Source organism: Balaenoptera ricei, chromosome 2, assembly GCF_028023285.1.
Source record: "Balaenoptera ricei isolate mBalRic1 chromosome 2, mBalRic1.hap2, whole genome shotgun sequence".
Classification (NCBI taxonomy): domain Eukaryota; kingdom Metazoa; phylum Chordata; class Mammalia; order Artiodactyla; family Balaenopteridae; genus Balaenoptera; species Balaenoptera ricei.
In genome coordinates, this window is record NC_082640.1 from 28,475,271 (window position 1) to 28,487,474 (window position 12,204).

The following is a 12,204-nucleotide window of genomic DNA, read 5'->3' on the forward strand; positions in this document are numbered from 1 at the left end:
CCTTGAGGAATAATGAGTCCTTTTATGTTACAAGGTAGAAATCAATACGTGGTGTGTTAATTGCTCAAAGGAAAAAGAAAATAAGAGACAATAGCAAAGAAAGTTATGAGAGGGTTAATTTCTGCCTGTTTGGAAAAGAGAATGAAAAAGAGATTGCCCTGAGGGCTTGTGCTTCATCTTAGAATGTATTGAAATGTAAGCTGCAACCAACAGTCTGGTTAATAACAATTCATGGCTGCTGTCAATCTTTTTGACCAATGTCATCAATATTTTACTCTGCAAAATAACAACAATTAAGAATCAGGAGCAGGAGAAGCACCAGGGGCAAAAGTGTTTCTAACATGATAGTGAAATCGACGACACAGAGCAGGCATTTCCAATAGACATTCTAAGAACGGTCTTACCACAGTTTTCTTTGCCAAGTAGTATGAACCACTGTCCTTTGTTGCAAAGGAACACTGATGCCTGGAAAAGACAGCATAATCCCAGCCCATAAAATTTGGATGAAAGTGTACAAATCGTAAAAGTAACAGTAGCTCACATTTACTCTGTACTTACCATGGGCTGTTCCAAATACAGAATGAATTCAAAACTAAAGAGTAATCTGAATGAAAACAAATCTTGATGGGTAAGGTAGCTTGCAAAGCAGCATACCAAAAATAAAATAAAATAAGACCTCCATTTTTCCCTCTCAGTTCAGTTTTTGTAGGTTTTAAGAAAGTTGAAATTGGCCTTCGTTTTACTTATTCCACCCCTTACTGAAAATGAAAGCAGTAAGGCATCAAATTAAAAATTCCATTTTATTTATTACATAAACTTGAGTTGAGCTTTTACATATTTTCAAGTCATTTTAGGTTCAGAGTTAAAGCATCAGTTTTGAAGTTTACCAGAGCCTGACGAAAACAGACCTACGGTCACAGTCATGCGAAGTCCCAGGCATCATGGATCCACTAGGATTCTGTGCTCCGGGGACACCGTGAACACTGAACGTGATGGGAGGAGGGAGAGGGCAGCAGCTCAGAAGCATGTGCCATCATCCTGCTGGAGTTCACTTACTAAACACAAGTTCAAAGGTAAAATTATTAAGACTTCAGGACAGCAGCAGCAGAGATGGAGGCTACTAGGAGTGGACCCTGTCGGTGCCTGGCCCCGTGTGCAGCCCCTGAAGCTGGTCCTGCTCACAAACGCATAAACCTGCCCTTACTCCTCCCATGTGGGGAAAAACAAACAAATGAACAAACAAGACAACCGGGTTACTCCACCTTCCCCACAGTTACTGCTCAATTTCACTTCTCTTACAGGAAAATCTTTTGACAAGTTTCCCCTCTATGTACGACCTCCAATGCTCTCTTTCCCTTTTCCACTGAGTCCACTGACACCAGGGTTTTGCCCAAATCACCTCCACGAGGTTGCTCTTCTCCGGGTCAATAATGAGCTTTCCATTGTCAAATCCAGTGGCCATCCCCCAGTCCTTATCTTGACACACGAGCATGTCCTTGGGTAATTCTGTCATCGGGTCCTGATGTATACGAAGCAGTTTCCTCCCAGGTCTTTGGCCTCTGCCTCTTACTCTCCCACGCCAGCTGCCTCTTCCCCGATCCCCCAAACTTCGATGTGCTGATAGCACTTTTTGATACATTCAGAAACTCTCCTTTAAGCAAGAGGGGCAGGACACAACCATCTTTGCCCCTCTAACACCTGTTGGCTAAAAGTGAATGTAATTGCTGAAGCTCTATCAGTCACCTTGGCTCAAGAGACACTGACCAAACACTAGACATAATACAATGGAGCTCAGGGGATCCTTAAGACATTCTCTGTCATTCTACGCATGGCTGGTCTTTTTGAGAGGTAAAACCCTGGTACTTTGGGTTTTCTGTAACCTGCTGCTGCATCCATGATGGACATCCTGAGAAATGACTCCTAACTGCCGTAATTCTCTAGAATGTACAACCTGTTCTAAAGACATGCAAACCATAATAAGATGAAAATACCTTAGAATGGGAAAGGTCAGGAAAACCCAGTAGGAGTCGGATGCACCCAGACTAGTCATGCTCTCCACCCATGGGAAGTAACTCCTATTTCCAAATTTTTTGAGATAATAGGAGTTAACCTTATGTTTGAAAACTAATGGACTCTTGGATAGAAGATTACCTTGTTGACAATACAATAAAGGATTGAAACCCACACATTTATTTACAGCTTGAATGAAAGTTGCCTTGTTTCCTTTATCTATAAAGATCTGATGTGAGAAATATTTCCCTCTATTCTGGGATTCTTGCTGCTTATAATAAAAATAACTTTCATTTGTATAGATAAAAATCATCTCAGTTGGGTCTCACAAATATTCTTCAGGGTTAAAATTATCATCTCCATGAACAATGAGAAACAAGGTCAGGTAGTCTAAATCAGCTGTTGATGAATATATAGTGGCAGAGATGGGTCTCTGACATAGCTATCAAGGTTCGTTTTCTATAAGGATTGCCTTATTAAATAACACATGTCTATATCCAAAGTCAAAAACAGAGAATGAGTCTAATGTTGTTTGACATCTGAATTCCAAGTTTGTCGATTTTTATTGGTCTTCACTGGGATCTGGACCATGTTCAAGATTAAGAACAAACCAAAACTTTCAGGTCGTTTCAAGTCATTACTAAAAAGTAACATTAATACGAATCATTTATTACTATTCATTTGATGAATCTCTCCTAGTCCTTCCTGGACAAAGTTGACAGTTACATAATGAGGACATCCACTGGGCTTTGGAACTTAGTTGTACTTGGATAGAGTGAGTTAACCCAATTGTAACGCTTTGAGTTACTTATCCATTGCCATGAATGCCTGACTTATTGGAACCCGCTGGCAAAACCCACAGTATTCTGCTAGAATAAGATATTTTCACCACAGTCAAGCAGAATAATGCTGCTAGGGATGAGAATTGAATATATCAGAATTCCTATTTTTCATGATTGAGGCTAAGGAAAAGCAGAGGACCAAATCAATTTTCTGACCTGGTAAAATGACTTAATATCATTTCAGAAATTGAAGACATTATAAATGTAATCCATTTTAAACTTTTTAACACTAGGAATAAAGTAGAAAGTATAATTCTTTTATTGGGAGTTCTTACAAAAGAATCATTATACCTTCAGTTATTATGTTAAATAGCATATTTTAAATGAAAATACTAGTTTTAACAAATAAAGGTGACTGGTTACAATAATCTACTCTTTTCTATTCATAAAATCAAATTTGTTTTAATACTAACATTTATGATGCCTTTGATGAGAAATAACGCCGATCTGTGGTGAGAAGGGATGAACAGTGTTTAGAATGAATGCTGCTGTAAGAATTTTAGCATCTATTTAGAGATAGAGATCTCCTAGCACTTTGACAAACATTTAGGACCAGAATTCAGAAGCCTGGGTTCCGACCTCTGGCTTTGAGCTAATCACACAAACTCCTCTGAAAAATAATGGTGATAACATTATCGGTAAGATTTTTTTTTCTTTTTTTAATTTTTTGCAAGGATATTGGTATTCTTACTTTAATTACTACTAAATTCAGAATCATAATATTGACTGAATATTGAATATATTGAATATTGACATATACATACATATTTTCATATCTATTTATATACATAGTGTGTGTGTATTAAATTTTAAAAAATCTTGACTTCAAAGAATTTTACTATTTAGAATTTACAGTTTTGTTGAGAAAAAATGTATGTGATGAAATTGACAATTGTCAATTGTCAATGTCAAACAGTTTTCTTGATCAAAATCCCGAATCACCTACATACAGCCAGAAAACATGATATTCATCTCTTGCTGTAACATACTTGTTAAAACCTAGGTTGTGGGAAATGGCACTTGTGGGGAACTTCTTAAAGCACTTGATGTTCATCTATTTGTCTAGACCAGAGGCTGACCATTTACCACAAGGTAATCAGAACCAGTATCTGCTTTAAGCCAGAACCATCGTCCCCTGAAATGCCCTTCAAATTTGGGGTGTATTGAATTGCCCCTTCACTGGGAAGACACTCATGGCTTTCACAGGTCCTCAGAGTCTAGAAAACCATAGATGACATCATTCGACCACATAAAATCCCTTTCCCTGAATTGTATGTTGGTATTGTCTTCTATCATGAATTTTAAAGCAGAACTCTTTGTGAAATTATCACATAGGTGTAACCACAGTATTTGGGGAAGGGGGGTTGATTTATAAAGTTGTGTCCATTATGAGGCTACAAAGGAGAATTGTGACCCGTACAGAAGTACAGGGACATCTGTGAGGTTGTTCTTCACCTGAACAGCTGTGTCTCTATCGACTCACAGACACTCATCCTTTCAACACATCCTCATTGGATGCAGACGGCGGCAGAAACTGCTCTCAGATTGGGAATCTTGTCTTGGACAAAATAGACTAAAAACCCTTCCTCACAGAATTTCCACCCTAGTGACCTCATGAATTTCACATTCTAACAACTGGCATTATGGACCTGGGACATTTTGAAATTTGTAACTGAGTGCATTTCCTTCCCTGCTTTGAGCATTAGATAGTCCTCCCAACGCTTCTAGCCTGAATACAGCAACTGTACAGGATTCTATGGCATGTATCTCTACGAACACAATTTCTTCCTTTATTGTATTCCCCTTCATCCTAATTTCTTTATTTACAAATTTTAAAACCACTTCAAATTCCCTTGAAAACAAAGCAACAAATAAAATTTAAGAGTAAAGCAATCTTGGTTAATCATTAACAAATGATTTTAAAGCAGGGCATCTATTTTTACTTTAATCCAAAAATTTTCTACTTGCATTGGAAGGAATTGGAAGACAAGTTACACTTGTTTGTTTCTTTTGTTTTTTTTCTATAACCCAGAAGAAAATCCCAAGTTAAGCAAGATACTTTGTAAAACGTCTGAGACTTCTTGAGAGAACTTTTTAAAAAGTAGCCCTACCATAAACTCAGGTGCATTACCAACAATTGAGTTTATGCAGCATTACATTAAAAAGGTTACAGGTTACAAAATCTGTGCCAAACCCTCCTCCCCCACCCCCTGCCCAGAGCAAAATGAAAATACAGGGTCGCTTGCTCAAAACATATTAAGAAGGTTAAAACAGGGTTACTAGAACATTAAACCAAGTGCCAGCCTGTCCTGCATGGGGCCCGTGTGACCACACAGATCATATGCCCACAAATCTGTGTTCTTATGCATGTTAGACTCCAATTTTTGGTGGAGTTTACTTTTCTTTATTTCTAGTGCAAGTTATGGGAAGTGAATCTTGAGAGAACAGTTCACAACGTGAATGTGATGATCAATATCATACAATTGGCTTAATTTCCACCCTGGAGGAGATCTTCAGCCAAGACATCAACACCCCTCACGTTGAGTGCATGACCATCTAAATGCAGAACAAGTTCGATTACCCTGTTTATAAAGAACTGCTGGCAGTGACACAAAGAATTCAGTGATAGTGTCCTAGAGCATCAAAGAAACTAGGAAAATAAGCACTGTGAAAACTGATGAAATGACCTTAATTTGAGCTTGGGACAGTCATTTAACCTCTATTGGTGAAAATTTCATAATCCTTTTCATTCAAATATCTTGTTGTTCTAAGAAGTTAAATACATTTGCAAAAAATTAACAATATCCCAAAGAATCGACAAAAAAAAGCCTCCTGGCACTAATAAGCAATTATGGCAAAGTTACAGCATCCAAGGTTAATAAATAAAAGTCAATCGCTTTCCAATATACTGGCAATGAACAAGTGGAATTTGAAATTAAAAACACGATACCATTTACATTAACAGCCTCCCTAATAAAATACTTAGGTGTAAATCTAACAAAAGACTTAAAGATTTATATGAGAAAACTACAACATCCTGATGAATGAAATCAAATAACTAAATAAATTGAGAGACATTCTACATTAATGGATGGGAAGGTTCAAAAGTGTCAATTTGTCAGTTCTTTCCAACTTGATCTATAGATGCCACACAACCCCCAATCAAAATCCCAGCAAGCTATTTTGTGGATTGTGACAAATTGATCCTGAAGATTTAAGGAGAGTCAAAAGACTCAGAAGAATCAACACAATATTGAAGGAGAAGAACAAATTTGAGGACTGATGCCACCTGAATTCAAGATTTACTAGAAAGCTACAGTAATCAAGACAGTGCGGTATTGGTGAAATAACAGACAGATCAATGAAACAAAATAGAAAGCCCAGGCTCACAAATAGAGTCAACTGTTTTTGACAAAGGAGCAGTATAATGGAGCAAATGTAGCTTTTCCAACAAATGATGCTGGAACAGCTGGACACCCACATACAGAAAAAAAAAAAAAAAAGAATCTAGACACAAACCTTACACGCTTCACAAAAATCAAATCAAAATGGATCACAGACCTAAACATAAAACTCCTAGAAGTTAATATAGGAGAAAACCTAGATGACCTTGGGTATGGGGATGACTTTTTAGATACAACACCAAAGGCACAATCCATGAAAGAAAGTCTTGATAGGCTGGACTTCATTAAAATTTAAAACTATTCTGTAAAAGAAGAAGACAAAAGCATGAGAAGACCTTCCACAGACTGGGAGAAGAATCTGTGCAAAAGACATTTGATAAAGGACTGTGATCCAAAATATACAAAAAGCTCTTAAAATTCAACAATAAGAAAATGAACTACCTGATTTAGACATGGGCAACTGATCTGAACAGTCACCTCACCAAAGAAGAAATACAGAGAGCAAGTAAGTCTATGAAAAGATGCTTCACATTGTGTATCATCAGGGAAATGCAAATGAAAACAACAATGAGATTCTACTATGCACCTGTCAGAATGGCCCAAATTCAGAATGCTGACAACACCTAATACTGCCTAGGTTGTACAGCACCAGGAACTGTCATTCATTGCTAGCAGGAATACAAAATGGTACAGCTCCTTTGGAAACAACCAATGTGTCCTTCAGTGGGTGAATTTATAAATAAACTCTGATACATCCAGACAACGGAAAATTAGTCAGTGTTAAAAAAGGACTAAGCTATCAAGACATAAAAGACATGGAGGAAACTTGAATGCATATTAAATGAATTTTACTGAGTGAAAGAAGCCAATCTGAGAAGTCTACATACTGAATGATTCCAACTATATGACATTCTGGAAAAGGTAAAACTATGGCGATAATAAAAAGATCAGTGGTTGTGGGGGTCAGGGAGTGAGGGAGAGAAATGAATAGGTGGAGAATAGGGGATTTTTAGTGCAAGGAAACTACTCTGTATGATACTATGATGGTGGATACATGTCATTATACATTTGTCCAAACCCATATAATGTATGACACCAAGAGTGAACCCTAAGATAAACTGTGGACTCTGGGTGATGATGACGTGTCCATGTAAGTTCATCAGTGATAACAAATGTTCCATCTCTGGGGGATGTTGATGGTGGGGGAGGTGTGCATGTTTGGGGAAGGGGGTATTTGTTGGAACACCTCTTACTTTCCATTCAATTTTTCTGTGAACCTGAAACTGCTCTAAAATAAAATGTATTAAAAATAAATTATAACTATTAGTTTAGTGACCATTACTCTTAGATTTTTTTTTTTTTTTTAAAGATTTATTTATTGATTAGCTGATTGATTGCTATGTTGGGTCTTCGTTTCTGTGCTAGGGCTTTCTCCAGTTGCGGCAAGCGGGGGCCACTCTTCATCGCGGTGCGCGGGCCTCTCACTATCGCGGCCTCTCTTGTTGCGGAGCACAGGCTCCAGACGCGCAGGCTCAGTAATTGTGGCTCACGGGCCTAGTTGCTCCGCGGCATGTGGGATCTTCCCAGACCAGGGCTCGAACCCGTGTCCCCTGCATTAGCAGGCAGATTCTCAACCACTGCGCCACCAAGGAAGCCCTACTCTTAGATTTTGATGTCATTAAAATACTTGTTTTTTATTGTAAATCTTATAATGCAAAGGCAAAGAAGCTTACATTGCCTTATACAGAGAAGACAGTTCTAGGTAAAGCAAACTGGATTGAGGTACTTTTTACGATTACCTTTTCATGTCTTATTCTCTCTGATTATAGACACTAAGTCTTCAGATAAATATGTTTCCTTTTATTTCTGTCTTTGTTGAAGCATTAACTTGGGACCCAAATGGCATTTTCTGAAGTTTACAATTTACCTTCCTTATGGGACTAGATAAAGTGCCTACACTCCCCCACAAGATCAGGTCTCCTGCCTACAACAGTTACCCTTACACTAAGGACTTTTGAACCATAAGTAACAATAATTATAATCAAGCGCTCTGTGAATAATTGTCCAAAAGCTGAACCAAGAACTTGAGAGCCATGGCTTTCAATGTAGTTTGTGTCCCTGATTTTTCAGTTTTGAAAGATCTTGTCAGATTCCTTGACATTCAGAGAAGATGCTTTCCTGTTTCTCCTGTGGATAAATTTTCATTTTTCTTAATTGGCTTTAAGTATGAGCACCTTGCCAGTGATTGCCCGTCACTTTGCAGCTCCCATTTAAACATCATTAGGTTTCCTGGTTATGCTCCCTATAAGGAAACAGGTTAGGAATATTATAGGAGGTGGGCTGAAAGCATTCAAAAATATTTGCATTGTGTCAAATTGCCAGTCTTTGCACAAGCTAACAATTTATTTTCTCCTCCTAACAGTGAATGCTACAAATTGTGTGGCTTACACTGCAATTTTGTTTAAAAGGCATTATAGCCTGCAATCTTAGTTCATTTGGTGCCAGTCTGGTAAAATGGCTATCTTTCATGTCAAACATTTCAATCTAAGTACTGATCGGGGGGCTAATATTATAGAAAGTGCACCCTAAGGGTACAGAAAGAGATGGTTGGTTTTTAGGACCTGGTAAAATAGTTTTCTACTCCAAAATGGGAATAGTTTAATCAACAAAATAACTTGCAGTAAATATGCCCCTTCTTGGTGTTTCCGTTTATTTGAGTGATAATTCACCAGAATCTTACAATTTTTTCATCATGTATGTTGCTTGTTTCCGTTGTTAATTTTTAAAGCTATGTTGATATTCTAGGAACATAATTTGATATATACCTCCTACCCTGCAAATGAATATAATAAAATAAATCTAGATATTTTTGCAACTATTTAGAAACCCCATCATACTTTCCCAGGAGTTCATCATGGGGTAGGTTATGGTGGAATTATGGTAGAGTATGGTGGTCTTCTATGCACTAATCCCCCTCTTTTGTATAGGTTATACCAGCTCCTTTAATATAATTTTAGTAAGGTAGAAAGCTTTTATATCAAATGCCTGTGTGTTATTTCTCTCATATGTAGCGTTTTTCCACACAGACATCTCTCTAACAACAAAAGGCAGACAATGCTGATAGCTTCAGAGTGAATCCATGGCAGCTACACGCCCAGTACACTGGATCTGTTGTGTGGTCACCCTCGCAATAGCCAGGAGAGGTATTATTATCCTTAATGTTCAGTCAAATGAACTTGGGCTCAAAAAACTAAGCCATTTGCTAAGGGCTCTCAAGGCAAGGCAGTGAGAGCCACGGAATACACGCCAGATCCACTCGAATTCACATTCCATCTGACCACCTTCCTGAGGCTGCTTTCCAAAGCTCTGCCAGGGATGACTAAGTCTGGGGTGTGTGGCTGGTATGGTAGACGGAGGAGTGCAAAAATAAATAAACAAAAACAAAGTGTTCTCTGCAACAAGATCTCTGACTTTAATGGGTGAACCATCCACTGGAGAGTTAATGAAACATTACTTTTGGCAACTCTTTTGAAATATTCAATTTTTAATATTTTTGCCTGTTTAATTAAATTTCAAGATCTTCAGGGTCAATACATCCAGTAGTACACGGATTTGGGATTACTCTTAATAATAATAATACAAAGTGGGATGATAATGAATCATGAGATTCTTAATCTCATGTTAGATGTGAGGCTCAGAGAGGTTAAGTAACTCCCCCAAGGTTACACAGCTCCTCTACTGCAAATCAAAGAGAAAAGGAAGCCTGAAAGTCCTGCTCTAAACCAAGTGATTTTTCACCACTTCTCTAGATTGCCAGGCTCACACTCTGCAGTATCTGACACACCTCTTACAAATGCATTTTGGGACTGAAAAGTGAGATAATATTAGGGATTTTCTGATTCATGCTTGAATGAAAATATAGATAAAAGCATCATGTTCTATGTGAAACTTTTTATGAAGTTTTGTTGAACAACACTTATCCTAAAGTGAAAATATAATTTAAGAGAGAACAGGAGAAAATTTCAGAGAACTCAGAGGACAGAGTGCCTTTTTATTATGACTTTGTCAAATCTATTTGAAAATTTTCCAAAATGTGTGAACCCCCATTAAAACTAGGGCATATATGTGACCCAATGAGATACACTTTGCAAAAGAAGAATGTTACAAGGCATGCCAATAACTCATACTATTCTATTATAAATTTCTGCAAAAGTCACTATGATCATGGACTATTCCAGTTAGCCTGATACACACTGTTGAAAGTATTATTCTAGTTTTCCTTCAGTCATTCAGCACAAAATGTTCCCAGTCATGGAGGCTAAACGTTAAAGGCACCTTGGTTAGTATTTCAAAGCTGTGCCGCAGTATTCCAAGTTATTTCCATATGTTAACGTTGGAGATAGGAAAACACATCCCTGATTATCTGTTTGTAAATTAACTCACAAGAAGAGATCAAATATAAGGAAGGAGTACAAATGCTGGTTGAATCCACAGTATATTCTAGCCAGAAACATTTTCCTCCTCGGCAGTTGTTTTCCTTCACACATGGTTTTCTGGTGTCTATCGATTGGGCTGAGCGGGTTGATGGGTAATTTAGCATCCCTTGGGCTACAATCAGGCAACAGGCTTTTCACCCTGGCACTGCTTCGTCTGCCTGTATAGTTGATTGCCTTCTTTTATTCTGTGGGCTGAGCCTGACCGGAATATTTCATTGTCTCACTCATTTGCAGCCAAGAGCACCTCAGGAGGAAACCCTTCCTTTGGAATTAAATATTGGCAGGGTGGAGGAGAACGTGCACATTATTACCAAATTAAATATCTGTCTCTGAGACTCAGGGACAAGCACCGTGCCATGCTGCATATTAAATCCTAGAGAAACTCGAGAAGAAAGAAAAGTTCAGGTAACAAATTGATTTACCATCACCAGGCCAAGACGTTCTCAGTAATCCTGATGGTCTTATTCTTTTCCCTCTCCTCCTCCTCCTCCTCCTCCTCCTCTTTTGCAGCAACCTCTAAGGTATGTTTTAAAATTTTAATATAAATACACAATACCCCACGCACACACAGACACATACATATACCTCCAGAAGAGCCCAGGTTAGCATTTCAACCGCACATTTGGTCTAATAAAGCAATCTTTGATGCCTGGTTCTCAATCTTAGGAAATACTTTGTCTTAGTCAATTCAGGCTGCTATAACAAAATACCATAGGCTAGGGGGCTTATAAAGGACAGACATTTATTTCTCACAGTTCTGGAGGCTGGAGGTCCAAGATCAAGGGGCCGGCAGATTCGGTGTCTGGTGAGGACCCACTTCCCGGTTCATAGATGGCGTCTTCTCGCTCTGTCCTCACATGGAGGAAGGGGCGAGGGAGCTCTCTGGGGTCTCTTTTATTTGGACACTGATCCTATCGTGGGGGCTCCACCCCATGACCTCATCACCTCCCAACGGCCCCACCTCCTGCCACCATCACCTTGGGGGTTAGGATTCAACACAAGGGTTTTGAGGGGGGTCTCATAGCAACCTCTAAAGGTGACTCGGAAAGTAAAGACAAAGAAGAAAAATTCATCATTCTCCTGAGCAAATCTTTCTCAAATTTGAAAAACATACAGATACTTTATAATTTTAAAAACCATTTACCCTTGTGTCATTAACTTAAATTTGTTTTATTGTAACATTTTTCAAATAGTCATAAAATGTATATATAAATATATTTATCTTTAGAGATATTATTCAATTATAAAAGGAAATTACAAGTTGAATTTAAAAGATGTTCCTCTTCCTTTCAAATTAACTTAAATTTGTTTTATTATAAAATTTTTCAAATAGTCATAAAAAGTATATATAAATATATTTATCTTTAGAGATATTATTCAATTATAAAAGGGAATTACAAGTTGAATTTAAAAGATGTTCCTCTTCCTTTCAATTTGTTTACTGAATAATTC